This window comes from Columba livia, chromosome 2 (genome assembly GCF_036013475.1).
Source record: "Columba livia isolate bColLiv1 breed racing homer chromosome 2, bColLiv1.pat.W.v2, whole genome shotgun sequence".
Classification (NCBI taxonomy): domain Eukaryota; kingdom Metazoa; phylum Chordata; class Aves; order Columbiformes; family Columbidae; genus Columba; species Columba livia.
Genome location: NC_088603.1, coordinates 52,303,484 through 52,321,905, shown reverse-complemented (window position 1 = coordinate 52,321,905; position 18,422 = coordinate 52,303,484). Strand labels below are relative to the sequence as shown.

The following is an 18,422-nucleotide window of genomic DNA, read 5'->3' as shown; positions in this document are numbered from 1 at the left end:
TGCTCCAATTTTTGCCCTCAGCCATGTGCAAATCACTAGAGGGGAGTCAAAATGTGCAAACAAATCTGATGAACTGGAAACAGTCATAAATATAGGATGAATTGTTGATCTTCTATTGAGAAGAAAATATAGATACGCAGCTTTTGCTTCTCAAGTTTAAAATCCATTTTTAACCATGTGCTGCTAACAACACGTTTCATATAAATTGCTCTGGCTACTAGTAACTTATGCATTGAATGTGTTATATGTTGTAGCCAGGACAGAGGGTTAAAATCACATACCTGAGAACTCCCTCTCTTCTCTGGAATGAGTTCATAAAAAAACTCTAGTGCCATCCTTTCCGTACCTCCCTCCAAACATGATACTTTTGGTAATCTAGATGTTCGTATTGCCAATAGGTAGCTATGTCTCCAGTGCTGTAAATCATATCACGTCACATCAAATAGATCTGGTGTCAGTCACTTGAATGGGAACCTTGCCTGAGAAAAAGTCTTCATAACTGTGTTTACACTGTGACCTACTATCTTCTACTTCTCTATTGTATAGGAAGGAAACCTATATTTTCATAGGGCGACTTTATTATGAAGTAAACAGAAAAGTTCACACACAATTTGAAGATAAAATTAGTAGCTGACAATAAATGTTGATATTTCAATATTTAATTTCAAATTGAGAAATTCCTAGGGGCAGAAAACTTACTACTTCTGTTTCTATAATTTAACTATGACTGATAGGAAGGTGATGCCTTTCTACTCTGCTAGGATGCAAAACTTTGTAGTTATTAATTTGTTTGGGCCAGTCATGTATGCTGAAAGGAAAATACCTGAATGATAAAAAAAACTCTTGTATGATAAACTGAAGGACAAAGCATGCATTTGAGGAAAACAGGACTCTTCAAGGGCAAACTGAAATAAAACTTCAAGTGATGTGCAACTGACATCAATTAACTAGAAATGACAAAGAGTAAACAGATCATGATGGTACATAGCAACATAAATCAGAATGGTTCTTTCTCAGAAGATATGATGAGTTAATGTAGGTGTAAAGAGGTGGCTTTGAAGGCAGCTAAAATTTGAACAGGCACCATTTTCCCCTCTGCATATGTAATAAGTGTTAAAAATCAACTGCTTATCCATTAGAATTTTTAAGCCATGCTTGTAACTGTAGTGCGTGAAATTTCCTGTTGCAAACCACCTTAAATTTCAAAAAGAAGCATAATAGTAATGTAAGGAATCAAAGGACTCAGAGAACATTGAGATGTCATCTAATCCATCCCTTTGTCTCCAAAGAGGTTCAAGAGGATTTAAAATAATTCCTGAATTATGTTTGTCTCATCTTTTTCAAGACCAAAACCTCTCCAGATAGAGGTCCCATAAAGTCTTAGGAAGTCCCTACACTATGCAACCATCTGTACTTCTACCAAGTCCCCCTTGTTTCTCCCCCGGGCCCTTTCACTGTAATTTAAATTCTTCACTTACCCTGCCTGAAATTAGCACATGGAGACCAATTTATTCTGATTCTTTTCATCTGTGCTTATTACATTATACTTCTCTTCAGACTTTTCTAGTAACTACTATTCCTTCCCCTTTTCCATTTATATCACATTTTGCAGACCTCTTGCTTTTTATCAATTTCTTCTGAACTTTGTCCAACTGGAACATGTAATACTCAGCTGAGATCTTACCAGCTTCACAATAAGTAAGATGATTACTGTATATGACATGTCAACAATACTTTTATTTATGCATCTCAAGATAGTGTTTGGCGTTCTTATAAAAGCACAACGTTTTTGCCTTATGCTAGCTTGTAATCTATAATCACTCACATCCTCTCTATTCTATCTGCAAAACAGTTACTAAACCACTTTTCCTTTCCTCTATTTGAACAGTTTGATTATTTTTATTGATTGCTATCTTGTATTTTTGAATAATTTCTCCATCTTGCCCATGGTTTTGAAAGGCAACTGTGCTTCAAACATGCTTAAATCTTCCCTACGCTGATGCAATTTGCATGTTTAATGAGCATACTTCTTATTGTATTATAAAAATTTGATTAATGATAAATTTCAGTGGTATGAGACCAAGACTAGTCTCTTGTGGAGTTTCATCTTGCTATACTTTCTAGTTTAACACCGAGCCACTGATAAGTAATCAGAGTATATTTTTCTCTCATATATGCAACTGGACTTAACAGTTTCATTTAACCCATATTTTTTTAGCCACAGAACATAAAAATGTCAATTAGAAAGTGTAAAAAAATCTCACTAATGCCCAAACGATGTTTATGGGTTTTTCCTATCTTGCTCTAGATTCTGACATGTCTGCGTGCATACACGTACAATAAGATGGTGTTACGCATTTATACAGAAATAGCATAAAAAAGGGAAGGTGGTATTTTGAGCAGAGCTTTCTCCTCAAAGGGGACTTCTGGAATTGCTTTGGTGGTGGTGAAAGCACTTCTGATACCATAACTGAAGATTCATAATTGACAAAATTTAAAAGGTCTGGGGTTCAAAGCTTGGAACAGTTTTTGCAAATACGAAGTAAAATAGCTGGCTGCGCAGAAATAAAGCACCGGAGATATGCAGTATGATGGGGTAGAGATTTTCATCTTTGTATCTTTAGAAACAGTACAGCTCACTCACCGCACACATCGATCACGGGGGGTCACGGGCTTTAGGCAGCACTGGACAGACACAGTCGCACATGTGGAGCTGATCGGAAGTGACTCCAGGGAGGGGACATTTGGGCATGTTTGCTGCCTGCTCATGGCTGCTGAACCGCTCAGGGTCACTTTGGAGTGCTTCCAGAGAAGCTGTAAGGGAACACACGCACCCAGCACCCCAGCAGAGGCTTGTGAGCTTGCTACAGGTGCACCTGTTTGCTATTTGTCTGCATCCTAAAGTCTGATCTTGGTTTAGGTACCTCTACCAATCCCCTCTCTATTTATAATGATATATCACCATAGCTAGACGGGGGCCAGTTCCTGAGCCATTTTGCAAAGAACAATAGGGCTTGTAAGCTTGTGCTCCACAGTGTGTACTAGTGAATGTCGGAAAGATGGAGGTTTAACTGTGGAAGTGTGCTTTCTCCAAGCCTTTTCATGAGGATCTAAATGTAGGTAGCATCTTCTTTTCTAGCAATCTGGAATTTCTGTTCTAAATGTGCTGCGGTTTGTATGGATTTCTGTTAAATCAATAGACAATGTAGAGGGGAATGCATAAAAAGAAAAACAGAGCTAGAAGTCCATAAAATCTCTACAATATTTTTGTGAAATATACAGTGACATTATTTGCAATAGATAACTATAGTTATAAAATCCATTATTCTCATACATTTTCATTCAAGAAGTACTTAGGCACAAAATATGAGATTTTTCTAATTTAGTACTTTTGGAGGTATGTATACTACCATGCTTTTTCAAATGGAACATCATAGCAGGCATTATGTCCAATGATCAATATTTAGTGGGAGAAATCATTCTAAAAGTGCAAAATTACTTTTATAAAAACTGTGATCAAGATAAGAGAGCTCATATTTATGTGGCACTACGCAATTTTAAAAATTAAATACAAAAATGAAATACAAAGTCTTTCTAGACACGGAATATAATTTTGCTACTGTTCTGAAGTGCTATTGTAAAGATGGTGACATGAGCTGAGTTCCTTGCGAATAGTAGTGCTGTGTAGGTAATGTAAATACTGGGCTATTATCTGGCTTCATGTAATATGCAGTTGGGAAATCAGGTTGTGTTTATGAGGTACATTTTACACATAGCTGAATTTTCCTCTCTGGTATGGACAGGAAAATATTTTGGTAGGAGTAATTTGGCTGTACCAGGTGATGGGTAACGGTGCAAAGGGAGGATTTTCCTCATGGTGCATTGAGATGCCATTGGACAAATCTGCTGCTGTTTATCTCTGTTAACACCCTCTTTCTGAAAATGAGGTTATCCATGAGCAGGAGAATTGTATGTTTGAAGGGTATATTGTGTTGTTTTTATTCCTTTTCCTAGTTGCGTAAGAACACCTCACATATATTCTAGTCTCATGGACTCTACTTGTTTTAGAATTGATGTGTAACAAACTGTAGGGAAATTCAGTCTGGCACTTTGAGCTGTCTGATGTCATCGAGGAAGAACTGAAGTTATAGGGTGGGTTCATATGTCTGAAGCAGCCAATGCAGCTGGAGCAGTTATCAGGGGTAAATCCTGGTGATGAAAATCTAATATGGGATGAAGGAAGTGATTCTGTTGTCCTGGCTGTTGGGGGCCCCATCTCAAATTGCATTATTTCTGGCTGGTAGAATCCTTGGTGTGAGTGTACCTTGACTTCATTACTATTGATTATCGTTATTTCATGAAGTATGGTTTCTTTCCATGAAAAACCTAATTTTGAGGCCTCAACACTTTGTTTGAAGTGGAATTGAGCTAGAATTTCCTACTACACAATTTGCCATGAAATTGCAGAGGGATTTATATTTGGTAGGAGCTAGCCTTTACACGATGGTTAAAAGAAAGCTTTTTTTTGCCTTTGATCCACATCAGTATTCCCCAGACTCTTCCACAAGGGGGACATAGTTCTAAGCAAATACACAGTTCATGGTTATTTTTGAATGCACACATTTCTAACCTTTCTTAATTTAAAATATTCTGTTGGAATGTCTTGAGACAACCTCAAAACTGTGCAGGCTGTCACTGAGGAAACTCCTTGACATGAAGACAGAAAAATACCTTTTTTCTTTTTTTTTTTTTTTTTTTTTGGGGGGAGGGGGGTGGAACTTTCTTTTTTGTTTACAGATGAAGATCCAAGTCCTGGGTGAAAATAATTTGCTCACCTGAGGGTCATCATTGACTTCAGATTACTCATGTATATACATGTCCTGAAGAGAGAGTTACTGTTTTTTTAAAGAATGTTACTTCAGCCTTCTTTAGAATGGATTGACATTTCTCCATTTACTTCAGACACAGCTGAAGCTATCTGGTAATGAATTTAGAGGCTGTGGTAATGATCATTCCTCCCTATGTCTGTCTTTCCTAGTAACTAGTACTGTGTGAAACAAAGACCTGAATTAGGAGAAAGCAATATATAGGTTTATTCATCAACTTGGCTTGACTTCTGTACTCTAGAAATACATTTTTCAGTTTGCATTACAACTATGCTCTAGAGCTCCTAACAACATGACACGTAGCTGGGGCCAGGTTCACTGTGGGTTCCATAACTCTTTCTGACCTTCGGGTATTAAAAAACAATCCTACACGCAAGTAGACCATCCTGAAAGGGAGGGAAAGCAAGCTAAGAATGATATTTTTATGACAAATTTTGAGTGGGACCCTTCACTTTCCATTGTCTGGCTAAACTTGAATTTTGGAAAGGGAATTTGGTGTTTGGATGAGCAGAGTTGCTTTGACTTCTGACTAAAGAAACTTACTGTGGCTTGTTTCTTTAGCCACTAGCAAGCTTTGACTTTTCTTATATGGTGTTAATACCAAATATCTTTGTGTGCTTGGCATTTAAAGTGTAATTATGCTTATATTAGATATCCACTATCAGAAATGAAAGAGCAAGGTATCGTCTCTCTTTTCACCTAGCTGTAAATATTAAACTGATGAATGTTGTTTTCCAGAATAAATTGCTGTAAGTTTACCTAAAATTACTCCCAAGCCCACTCAGATGACTCAGACATCATATCATCCACAGGAGACCAAATTAGATTGTCATAAATAATGTGCTTCACATTTATGTTTATTTCTGAGCATCTTATTTGAAATTGTTCTTGTGAATGGGTGACATTTTTCTGTGTATATATGAAGCTTGCTTTATTAGTTCATTTTCTACTTAAAAGTCCCAAATGTCTAGATACAGACTTTTCCATCATCCTCAGCAGGGAAAAGATGGTATTTAGAGACTTCTAGCCATGTTAGATTTCATTACATTATGTAGCCCAACACTTGAATTCTGGAATCACCAAATGTGTTTGGAATTGACACTACTTTGGCAAAGGTTTCTTAAACCTATTCCCAGAATCCCTCTGGGTAAAAAATCCACGGAGCCCCAGTATTTATTTTTTTTTTTTTTAATCCTTTGTAATCCTTGCAGTTAAAAAGCTTTTCCCAGTAGCTAACCTAAGACTTATTTGCTCAAAATTTAGCTAATCTTTCATTGTCCTGTGTCCCCACTAGGCATGGGAATGACTGGCTACACTTCTCTTCAAAGCAACCCTTTGCATTCTGTAGTTGTATCTCTTTTCCTATGATCCTCTTTAGGTTTTTTTTTTTTTCCTTTCCTCACAGATCTTATGTTTCATGTAGCTCCCCTCTGTTCTCTCATTTGGCTTCATCTGTCTGAAATCTGAACGCAGCATTGCAACTGAAATCTCAACAGTACTGAACAGAATAAATAATTACCATTCTTATCTTGCATGGGGTGTTTCTGTTAATACATCTATCTCAAAGTGATATCAGCCTTTATGTATCATCCTAGAAATGAGTCAATGGTCTGTGATCCTCTAACGCTTTAAATCCTTTTCTTCAAAACAGTTGCCTACCCTGGTTTCTCAGTTTTGCACTTGATTTAGCTTTAACAAATGCAGTACTTTGCATTTGTCTTTACAGATTTATTTTTTTTTCCTTGCTGACATTGGATTATTTTTCTTTCTTTCAAAGTAATAGCAAACCATTCCAATTTGCTGTCATCTGTGTGTTTTGTGTGCACTTTCTACTCCATGACCTAACTTCTTGATGAAAATAATTAATAGAACTGGGCTTCTGCAGGGTCTGAGCTGAAATGCTCTCCCAGCTTCACACAGAACAAATAATATGTTTTAATTTTGGCTCTTTACCAACAGTAAGTGCTCTACGGCATAAACAGTTTCAAGCTGGCAGTATCAAATCTTCAGTTAATGTCATCTGTGTCACCTAGTGCAGACTTTCAAGACAGTGTTCTCTATTAAGGTACATTTTATAGTCAAACAACGACTTGATCAAAATCTCTGTCATCAATGGTTGGTTTGTTTTGAAAAAGCATCGCTGGCAATCTGAAGATGATAAACCAGCCTAGATGTTCCTCAACAGATTATATGTTTGCCATGTGCCTGTGTGGAGATTTGCCTTATTCAAATGCTTCTGCGACCCAACGTTCTAAAGAGACTTCTCTCACTTCTGGTTTCCTAGCTTGCTGGTGGATGCAGTTACAATGTGAAGAACATAAGGAGAGCTGTGCCAGGTGGCACATGCCCCTCTAGCCCACAATCCTTTCTCCAAGAGTGGTCAGTAGCAGCGCCTCAGTAACAGCACAAGAACAAAGCAGTAATGGTTGTTCCTCCTCACCAGTTTTCTCCAGTTAATCTCTCGGCTTCTGATGGTTTGTGGTCTCAAGAGCTTTCTTAAGCAGACATAATCTCTCTGCATAGAAAATTATTCCTGCTTTTGTGAAGCTGATTTGCTTGTTTCAAGTGCACAGTGTCACATTTATCTGGATTTATCTTTGCTCATTTTGCTTCAGTCTGCTAGGCTGATTAGAACAAAAGGTAAGATGTAGAAGTTTGACATTTCCTAAGTAGGCAGCGTCAAAAATCTTATCTCCCTGTGAACTTTTGCTCTATGCACTACATACTGCAGTCTCAAACTTTGCCTATTGATCTGGCCTGGCTTGTTTAATCTGAGCACAAGGACAGCAAAATTGATGAGGAGAATATGAAATATTTCCCCCATGTATGGCAGCTGCACCGTAATTACACTCCCTTTCATCAAAATATATCTGAATACTGTCATTGTAAATCCTGATTCATTGTCAAATTATTTCCTTGTTGCTGTTGTTGCTTTCCTCCCACCTTTTAGCAACAACTGTAAAGGGACTGGTTTTTATTGGATTAATTTTAGACACTCCTTTGGACTTGTTTTTCCTCAGTTCCAGACCTTTTTGAATAGAATGCGTCATGTATTTTGTCCTGAACTTAGCATGCAAGGCTGGACTATTTGTGAATAATTTTTCCCAACCCTCTTTCATCCCCAGGGAATTAGCAGTGAGACATGGGACATGGTGGCAAAGGCTTGTCTCTAACTGCTGTTCCCACCATCGCAACCACATGGGCAGAATCCTTGCAGAACCACCACACAGGCATGAGGAAGCAGACTGTCTCCTAGCTCAGCTGTATGCCATCTCTGGCTCATTTTGTAGGTACTGCTTTGCTGGTGGGGATCTGTGGTGTGGTGGTCTGGTTTTTGTGTTTGTTTTGTTTTTTTCCTTCACTTTTTTTTTTTTTTTTTCTTTTTCTTTTTTTTCCCTGCAGGCTTGGAGCTCATAAAGCGATCCTAGCAGAAGTTTATAACAAGGACATAGTATAAAACTCCCCATGTTGACTACAAAATTACTTTCAGGTTATTGCATCTAATCACATTTTTTGCTTGTTAGTTTTCTGCTGGATTAGCTAATTGAACAAGCCCACTGAGGAGTCAGGGAAGTGGCAGAGCCAAAGCACAAGGAAGGGAAGCAAAGTGTGACAGGGGAGAAAGGGAGGGAGCTGCCTGCTCCCAAACCTGCTTGTGGTAGCAATAAAACTAAACGGGCTTTGCAATCTTGTCATACTGCACCCTAAAATATGCTGATTTACATGTTGGTTTTCCCAGTCACTGGAAATAATGATCTTCCAGGGAGTATTAAGCCACAGTGAACTTTAAGCCAATTTACTTCTAAATGAGAGCATTCCCATAGGTATGTAACATGCTTTAGCTTGTGCATGCTAATTTCATGCCTTTAAACTTCTAATTTCTGTTGTCCCTTATGTAGATCTATTCCAGCTATGTTATTATTTTCATTATTTTGGATTTTAAAATAATGAGGAATCTGCAAAGTGCAAATGTAGCTAGCAAAGCGCTTGGAAAGTTTGCAGCACTTACTGTATCACATCTTTCTCAGTGTTTAGGTGCTGTGTAAGCTCAGCTCTTAACACAGCAGCACATCATTGCCATCACACTTTCTCTAGACAAATGTAGATTTCTGCTCAGCACAGACTCTCATTGCAGTACCTACATAGGTTATTCTGACTTGATGCTATGCACCCTCTTTTACAATAGCATTCCAAGGCCAGTTAATCTCAGGATAACCTGACAACAGCACTCGAAATGCAGCACTCACCGGAGGAGCAGATTCTGCTCCTGCTGCTCCACTTCTCTGCAGTGTATCCGAGTGGAAGGAGGTGGTGGGGAGTGACAATGGGTACTGAACCATGGGGACAGATTTGACAGGTGCAGAAGCAAGAAGCTTAAGCATTGAGACAAAGCTCTGCATCCCGGCCATCTGGGAGGCAGCTTCTTCTCCTTGGCTTTGCTGGTGGGTGTTGCTGCTCTGGCTGCTAGGGCATGGTCTGCTGCCTGCCAGGGTGCGCAGGCTCTTCATCTGCTATGAGGTGGCCAGTATCTGCTTGCTACCATATGGCTGCAGCAAAAAGAGACAGAGAGGAGAATAAGCTGTAAAGCAACTGTAAAAATTCTGTTCAGCTCTATGCCATGGTGAGAGATCTGCTGGCTAAACCTCCTCTTCCCTCAAGTCATTACAGTTACGGGTTTAAATAGATACACCTGCATCCATTCAGCCCCTATCATTTCCCCACTGAGCTGCTCAAAGCAGAGAAACACTTCTCTGTTTCATGCTCTGAAATCCTGTATAATTCAGGGTTCTCGGATAAAGGCCCTGTTGTTTTTGTGTATGTGATGTGGTGCATGGGTTTTTTTTGTTTTGGTTTGTTTTTTTTTTCCCTATTTATTTGGAACCAGAAGGCTAAGGGTGGAATTAAGGGAGATGGGATTTGCTTTGATGGAGATGTTTTGGAAAAGTTGCCAAGCTTGCTGGATTGAGCTTGTGAGAAAAGGGGGGCTCTTTGCTCCTCTGCAAGGGGCTAATTCCATCACACCACAATAGCAGAGAATCATGTACAGCACCACCAAGAACAGAAAGAGGATATTTTGCAATATAATAATTGTCTGGCTGAAGAACAACAAATGTTTCCTGGCTCCCTATGGAACTAATAAAGAAAGGCAGGTCGAGGAGCCTGGGATAATTATTTAGTCACCTTAAATATTTATGAGCTACAAAATGTGCTACATGCAATTTAGGAGGGTCTTGACAATTGCAACATACATCATCTTGTTTCACACGGGCTAAAAATACTTAATCTTACTCATTTAAAACAAAAGCATTAATCCTAAATATGTCTTAAGCTAAGAATGAAGCTGTAAACTGCAAGAGGAAGGAAAAGCAGGCGTTTTTTTTGTGTGGTTGTTTTTTTTGTTGTTGGTGGTTTGTTGTTGGTTTTTTTTCCCCATTGCAAAGGTGCAGGTTGGGGAAAACACTGCAGGAATAAAATTTTTGTTGAGAGGATTTAATGTGAGCTTTCTGGGAGTGGTGACGGCAGTAGAGGGCGTTGTTCTTGGTATAAAATAATTTGCCATTGGCTTCACTAAGATCTCGGGAATTTTTTTCTGTTTAGTAGGCTGCAAAAGATATAGACTTTCCAGCTTTGTTTTGGTGACAATAAAATCATTGCTGCAAATCCAAAGGGACAGTTAAAATGGTCTAAACTCTCTCCATGCTATATTTTTGCTATAGTCTTGAGCCACAAATCTAGAACAGTCTCTCTTCTCCTTTTCTGTAACTTTCATATGAGAGATTCTGTTCCATGTATAACATGCTGATGCATAGTCAGTAGCGCATATTTCTGGAAAGCTTAAAGAGAAATTCATATTGAGGGACAGATTCCATTGGCCACTGAATTCAGATAAAGTAGAACCCAGGTTTTCTAGAAGATAGTGGTATATTTTAGGCAGTAAACTTAAGTACTTGAACAGACAGTTTGATATGTCATAATTTCTGTCTGCATCTCAATTTCTAAGTTAGGAGCAGTAAAAATAATAAAACCGCAGTTATGTGGTCTTACACTAGTTATAAGAATATTCTGTTAAGTTCATTTTAATGAGGGTGGCATTGTTGCAGAAGAGACCTATCACGTCTCTGGTTCTCGTGTCTTCACAAGCTGTATAATAGAAAATTTTTTAAGCACGAATGGATTTGGTCTTATATATTTTTCCCCGTTTACAACTCTTTGTGCAGTCAGTATGCTTGAAAATGTTTCAGCGTTGTTTTTGGCAGCCTGTTTAAATTTTGGCTTTTAATTTTGGCAGTCCTCTTTATCCATTGTGATAGCTCAAGTGGCCAGCATTAGAGCAACCAGACATTTGGGTTTCCTTAGACATAACTTTTCTGCTAGGAAATTGTCTAGGAGGAATTTGAATACCTTAGCATTAGGATAGGATTCATCTATATATGCGCACCAAAAGTAAATCTACTTGCTTTATGATACATGGGGTTCAGTGTGTGCGTGCAGATTAAACATACAGAGGCATGTCCAGGAAGCCAAACATTTTCAGACTGTCTTTGTTGAACAGATGCGCATTTGCTAGTCAGTGTCACAGGACATGTGCAAGCTACGTGTGCAGCATGAGTGCTGAGGAGCCGCCTGGTGCTAGAATTCCCTGGCTGACAGCACATAGTCAGCAAGTGCAAGGATTTATGCTCAGAAATCCACAGTCATGTTCTGAAGACAGTCTCTGTATTATATCAGCTATGACTTATACATATTGAACAATCTGCGTTGGAAGTGATCAAGGAAAACAAATGTTCTCCTTGCTGGCATCTAAAATATCTGATACCTTTTGTGCACAATGCAAAGTGTCATATGCAATAGAAGAAACGTTAAGGATTTTAACTTTTTGGAATAAAAATGTAGACAGCATACTGGTAAAGAGGTTGATTTTGATCCGGTGTAAATTGTATGGGTGGGCTGAACATGCTGTAGATCGAACATCTTAGAGCAGGGAGCACGGGAGGTTGCTTATGTTACACCTCACTTTTCATTGCTGCAAAGCAGAGGGTGTCAAACAGGACGCTTGCTTGGCCTTATGTCTGCTGCATGCCATGGTACATGCTTTCATTTTTCTGGCTCAGTAGTAGCAGCAATAGCAGAATCTGGAGCTTGCTGGGGGCGGGGGAAGAAAAAGATGAGGGAAAAGGAAACATACTTTCTGATAATGGCAAATACCATACTTGTGGAAGGTCAGAAAGGTAACAGCTGAAGAAGTCAAATAATAGACAAATTGATGATGGTAACTAAGAAAATATCAAAGGGACCCAATATCTCTCTGACTGATAAAGCTGTCTGAGGTGCAGTAGATCAATTTAGCCATGGCTGTTGTTAGGAAATTGCTCTTGTTTGATGTTCCACAAGCAGATCATGCAGTTTCCTAGGAAACATCTTTTTCCACTTAAAATCTAATTTTCTTACATTGCTGGAACTGATGAGTCACCCTGCCTGACTTTTCCTTACTTCCCCTACCTATTAAAATATACTCATCAGGTGGAAATTCGGGTATTTATTAGTCCTTATCACCTGGCTGTTTGATTAACGCTTCTGATTCCTCCCTGTTATCAGACAGTGTACTTGATATGACAAGACAGAAGTCATAAGGTAGAAGATGATCAAAATTTGAAAGAAATCATGTATCCCTTAATGAAACACGCCTCCTAAATTTAGAAGAATTCTCATACAGAAGAGTTTTTCCATTATGTCCTACTATGAAACAGTTTATGTTCCTTTGCCAGCAACGTGCCACCATATCTTTTTACTGTTTTATTAATCTCATTTATTAATCTTATTAATTTATCATTATTTATTCATGATTTAATATTTATTTTTATTTATTAACCTTATTAATCTCATTTATAAGCGAGCTTAAATTTAGCAATGGTAGTTACACCCAGTTACTGCAAGAAAATAGGTGAATTTTGTTATATATTGAAGCCATTGTTGAAATCTAAAAGCTTCACTTCTTGGTTGTAATGTTGAATTTTAGATATGTGTAATTCATGGTACTTATGCTGCATGGAAAGTTGCCAGAGAAAGAGGCAAGGCTTATTCGTGGCTGTGGTCAAAGGAACAGAGGTCAAAGAACAGGTTGGCAGCTGGAGTTTTCAATGACTGATGGAATTAACTCCAGCTCCCTGATAAAAAGGAAAATGTTATAATTTACTGTTACCTGTTGTATGGGATATATATAAAACCCTTGTAGTTTGCAGATACCTAATGAGCCCCTGTGGCTGCATCATTAATAAAAGGTTGGTCCAGCAGAATAAAGCTTCCATGAAAATTCTCTGTGGGCTGTATTTCTTACTCTCTTGCCATATGCAGTTGTGCCAAAATCACTATTCCTGCCACTTACCAGTGCCTCTGATGCCTCAGTTGTCAGTATATCACTGACGTGCCAAACACTACTTATTAATGCTATGAAGCTTCAGCTGCTGACAAACAGCTTTCTGTGTAAAGGGCAAAATCTCTGCATGGGTCAGTGTGACTGTACTATTTCAGTATGAAGATGGGTAAAATAATTCCCCATCCGAACTTTATTTTAAAGCTCTTAAAACTTTTTGTTTTAAGATTTTGGTATAGTTACTTATCATTTGATTATATACTTGTATCTTATTGTGTATCTATTTGTACTCTGCTAGCACATGGCTTGTTCCGCTGCAGCTGGTGAGTGGGTGGCCTTATCATATAAAGCTATGCATAATGCTTAAAAAATTTTGTAGGCTTGTCACTTGCATTGGCTTGCACTGGTTCTTGTTTATATTTCATAAATACTGAAAGTTAGAAGGAATGACTATGGCTTTCAAACAGCAAAGTTTCAAACTGTGGTTTGAAAGCAGTTTCTCTAAATATCGTTAGATTATAAAGTCTTCTGAAATGGTACTTGCATATCTGTGAATCTGTGATCTTGTAGACCCTTTAGAGCTGTTTGCAAATAATGAGCCTTTTAATGAAGAGCTTTGCAGCTCCATTTCCTATGATTATTTCAGTTAAAATAGGCCTTTCAAGCTATTTTTCAAATTATTGATTATAGTTTTGAGGATTTAAGGGTCTAGGAGGCTGAGTTTCAGCAGGGCATAGGCTATAGAACTTCATCTGACACAAGCAGCAGCAAGGTTCAAGCCATAGGCTTCTGGTTCGACTGCTGTGTTTGTACCTGAAAGACACATGCAGTATTGACAGAGAGATATTTTCTGACCCAGACTTCACTGAGTGTAAGTTGTTCTGGTATAAAAGAACTGTATACATTACACGTTCTCTTTGAGACTTGCAAACATGAAAGATGACCCTCATTCAGAGTTTGGACTCTTGGAAAATTTTATGAGGAAATGAGTTGGTGGTTTTGAATTTTAAAAGTTAGTTGCTAGTAAGGAGAGACCAGAGAGGCAGAGGAAATAATAGTAATAATAAAAGGCATGCTTTAATATTGTCGTTGTTAAATGAAGTATTTGCAAAACATAAATATTCACCCCAGGCTCCGGGACTCACCTTTAATGAGGCAAATTTATCCATATTCAAGCTATTGATTGCAAGCAGTTCCTGAGGCCTTTTCCTATGGATTAGTTTTGTGTGCTATGCTACAATAAGCTTAGGGTAACCTTCCCACTCTCTTGAACAAGAAAATAGGATGGATCAAAACTTTGGCAACAGAATCCACTGTTTCCTGGTAAAATGATGAAACAAATGACAATTTAGGTGGAACTGGCTATTGCACTCCTTGCATTCTGATGGTGATATAGAAGTGCTCTTCCTCCTTCTTCATTCTTGTCTCTAGCCCTCTGTCCCCTCCTTGATTAATAATTGTGATATGCCACTGTGTGCTGCCTACATGGCATCTGGTTCAGGTGTGTGTCACCTCAGACGCTGGCTGTATCTAGGCACAACATAAAATGCCAGTTTGATACCTTTTATCTTGGTCAATGGCTCTTCATGGTCTAAAAGTGAAGTGAGTTGAATTATAAGGTTTATAAGGTTTTATAAGGTTTATTTATTGCTGGAGATGTGCTGAATGGCTCAGTAGAACATTCCTAGAAGAGAACAAAGGCTTTTTACTGACCTGTGGGTCACCAGAGTAGTTCATGGTCAAAACCACTGATGCACTTCAGAAGCTGAGTCCCCAGATCACAATATTTTTTTTTTGAGAAACAGAGCACAGAAAGGAGGATCACTTATAAAACTTGTGCAAAACTTGACACTTTTTAGTTCTCCAGTTCTTGCAAACTTTTTCCTTATTTCAATCCACGTGGGTCATCCTTGCATGTTAGGACCAAAAAGAAACAGCTGATGGTTCTTCTCGTTCCTCATAGAGAAATTGTTCGTTTTCTTTATTTTTTTAATCAAACCATCTCAAGAGCTTCATATTTGATGTTGCAAAATGCATAGAAGACCTCAGCTTCTGCAAGTTTGGGAATATCCTCAGAGTTGTTGGCTGATAACACACGCCATGAATATAAGAGTGTAATTTATACGTATAGAACACCTAAATCCAGGTAAGCTGATGCAGTCTATTGATGAAAATTCTCACCATTCATTCATGTCTTTTTGTCTGCTCTGTTGGCAGGAAATAATCTAACCTAATGCTCATGTAGCTTGTGCCTTCTGTGTATAAACTTTACCTACCTCACATTTGTGTAGTGAGAGGTAATTTGTGTTCAGAGACATGCTGAGATTCTCAAAGCAAAGCCAGACTTTGCTCTTATGTATGCAGTATTGCTCTTGGAGAAAAATGGAGCTATACTCAGTGTGCTAATGATGTAATTATGGGGTCTCTCTTCCAGGAGTAGAAGGAAGATATTAGTTATCGTAATGTGCGAGAACTTGGACTTCAATGCAAAATTTATAAAGAAGATACAGATGGATCATTTCTACTAAATTGGGTAAGTCTTGGTGAATAATAGCATTGAAAAATGTGCTCGATAAATGTAACCTTTACACTCCTGGAAGTGCTTGTTTTTGAAGGAAGATTGCAACTTCTTCAATATTTTTTGTTTGTAATGTCTTTTGCTGTATTGCCGATTTGAAGTATTTGAAAGGTAGTTATTGGAATTTGATCTCTAGTTAGGGGTAGCAACACATCACATACTGTTTCTACTTCCTGACTATATCAGCAGAATCCTTGTAATCAGTGAGATACCTTAGGAATGCTACTGGGAATTTTAATCTGTCCTCCTGGATAACAGAAAGAATAAACATTTTGAAGAAATTGTAAACCAGTTTGTCAGTCCTGAGTGGCCAGGACTTGCCTGAATTATTGTATCTAGAATACACTGTCTACTTTCTGATGTATTGGTTGCATACAGAGTTTAAAATTTACCTTGTCATCATATTTGCACAACAACAAATTACGTGAACAAGTACGGTCCTAATTGAGATAGATCTTTTTCTGCCTTTTTAATTGGCTTTATAAAGGTCTTTAAAGGAGTTTACAAACTTAGATTATGCAGTGTCCCAGTTGCATAAAATCTATTGCTTGTTGTTTATTCATAAGCATGCTTAAGATTACTTGTCTTTGTGCACAGATGAGAATAGGTATTGATTCCTTAGCAGATCATGTTAAGCTAACAAAAACCCAAAGGAAATAACTTTTCAAGCCTTCGTGACAGGTATTGCTGTGTTTGCTGTGTTTAGAGATGAATGATTCGAGATGAAATTGAGGAACATCAAAGAATTAGTGAGCTCTAAAGGAAGTTTGCTCTAAAGAGAAAAAGTTTAGATATCTTTCTAGGCTTGTCCTGGAAGCACCTATTTTCAGCCTGCATGGGATATCATTTCACAGGAGCAACATGCACAGACAACATACACAGCTAACAGTACCATAAGTTTTGTACATCAAAACAACTTTCAGATTTGGAAATTACCAAAGTTAACAATTTCCTAACTTATGAGAACTGACTTTTTAACCTCTGATGACATTATAGTAGTGTCCTTTCAAGTTAAGACGTGCTTTCAAGCTTCTTACAAAAGAAAATAAATTCTCTACTCTCCTCTTTTTCCTAATTTATTTATTTATTTATTTTCCTTCTCATTCTATAGCATCATACTAGCAGCCATAAAAGCCATCAACAGACATGGGCGTTTCAGGCTGACTGCTCCAAAGTCTGGTAACAGAGCAAAGGAGCACAGTGTCATATCATCATTCCCTGTGTGTACAATTACCCAAAAGAAGGGTGAAGCAGTCTCAGTGGAGTGGAAATCTGCTGAAGGCTGAGAGTGGTGAGCCTCAGGGCTCTTTGTTTCTGATCCAAGCCCAGGAGGAACATACCACTTGTTCATTTTTCTCTAGATTGTATCTCCACTGTCTCCTGTGCTTCCAGGTTGTCTCAGTTCTTTTTATTACTATGCCTATTTGTATGCAGGAGACCCATTTTCAGCTCTTCAGTGGATGGTTTTCATTGCTTAATAGCTTTCTTTTTAGTCTTGCCTTGGTCCTGCAAGTCTGGAGGTTTCTCTTCTGATCACGCATGTGCTGTGCTCCTTAGTCTTCATCAAGTTTCTGCTCCCAGTTCTGCCCACTCTTTCCTCTTGTAAGATGTGTCTCTTCCTTGCTACTTCTACTTATCACAGTAATCATGTTTTTTACTTCCATTTTTCTTGTCAACCTCCTTCCCTGCTCTCATTCAATGAGCTCTAGGGAGACCTCTAAGGTATGATCACCTGTTCAGTGTGTGGTAAATATTTACTAATTTACCACCTTAGATGGTTGGGTTTGGTGTTTGTGAATTTGGAGGTGATCAAAGTGAAAGATAAAACTTGAATGAATTATTATCCAAACATGTATATTTTCTATTCCTAACAAGCTGATTGAATTTTAATGTTTGGGGTGGGTTTTTTTGTTTTGTTTTACTTTGTTTTTTTTGGCAGGGTATTTCTCCAGTTATCATTTTCAGATATAAATTTTATGTGGAGACTGCTCTCAGTGCCACCACTTGTCAATAGTTTTATTTCCCAACCCAGATGGAATGTCTGGCAAATGGCCTTTCCCTAAGGGTCTTTTCATTTCTGCTGAAGAAGCCAGAGCTGGAATTAGAGTCCACATAACTGTCAAGACAATGATGCACCCAAGTTAACAGTGACCTATTAGGTAGTGTGGCTATGCTGCTGTTTTTCTTCATATAAATTTGCAGTGAATGAATAGTCCAGCTGCTACAGTATCCTTGCTCTGTGCTCTTTTACAGGGTATTGCAAAGTGCAGACCACGAAAATTATGGGTGCTTCACCACTGTCTAGCTTTAGGGTGAGTGCAGTAGGAGTGTACTGGATGTCCACTATAAACAAATAATTTATAGCACAGGTGAATCACCTGCAAAACATCCCAAATCTCAGGTGCTAACTGTGTTGCAGAGAAAAGTATAGTCAAAATCTCCAGGGATTTTCTACTTCCTTCCTGCTTACTTTGTAAAGTAGAGACCTTATCATACACAGCATGACAATGTGTTTCTTTCCCCTGAGCCTCCTTGCAGGCATTGGGACTTTGGACATCCTTTTGCCCACGAGATTTTATAAGCTTGG

At 38.3% G+C, this 18,422-nt stretch overlaps 1 long non-coding RNA gene across 2 annotated transcripts in view; it reads left to right on the top strand.

Moving 5' to 3' along the window:
- The window catches only part of LOC110357128 (uncharacterized), a 301,741-nt gene that overhangs the window by 158,799 nt on the left and 124,520 nt on the right, over window positions 1–18,422 (top strand). For both annotated transcript variants that reach the window (XR_010470184.1, XR_002410580.2), the window contains exons 8-9: window positions 15,266–15,403; window positions 15,692–15,790. This is a non-coding gene — a long non-coding RNA (uncharacterized LOC110357128). The remainder of the gene's footprint in view (window positions 1–15,265; window positions 15,404–15,691; window positions 15,791–18,422) is intronic.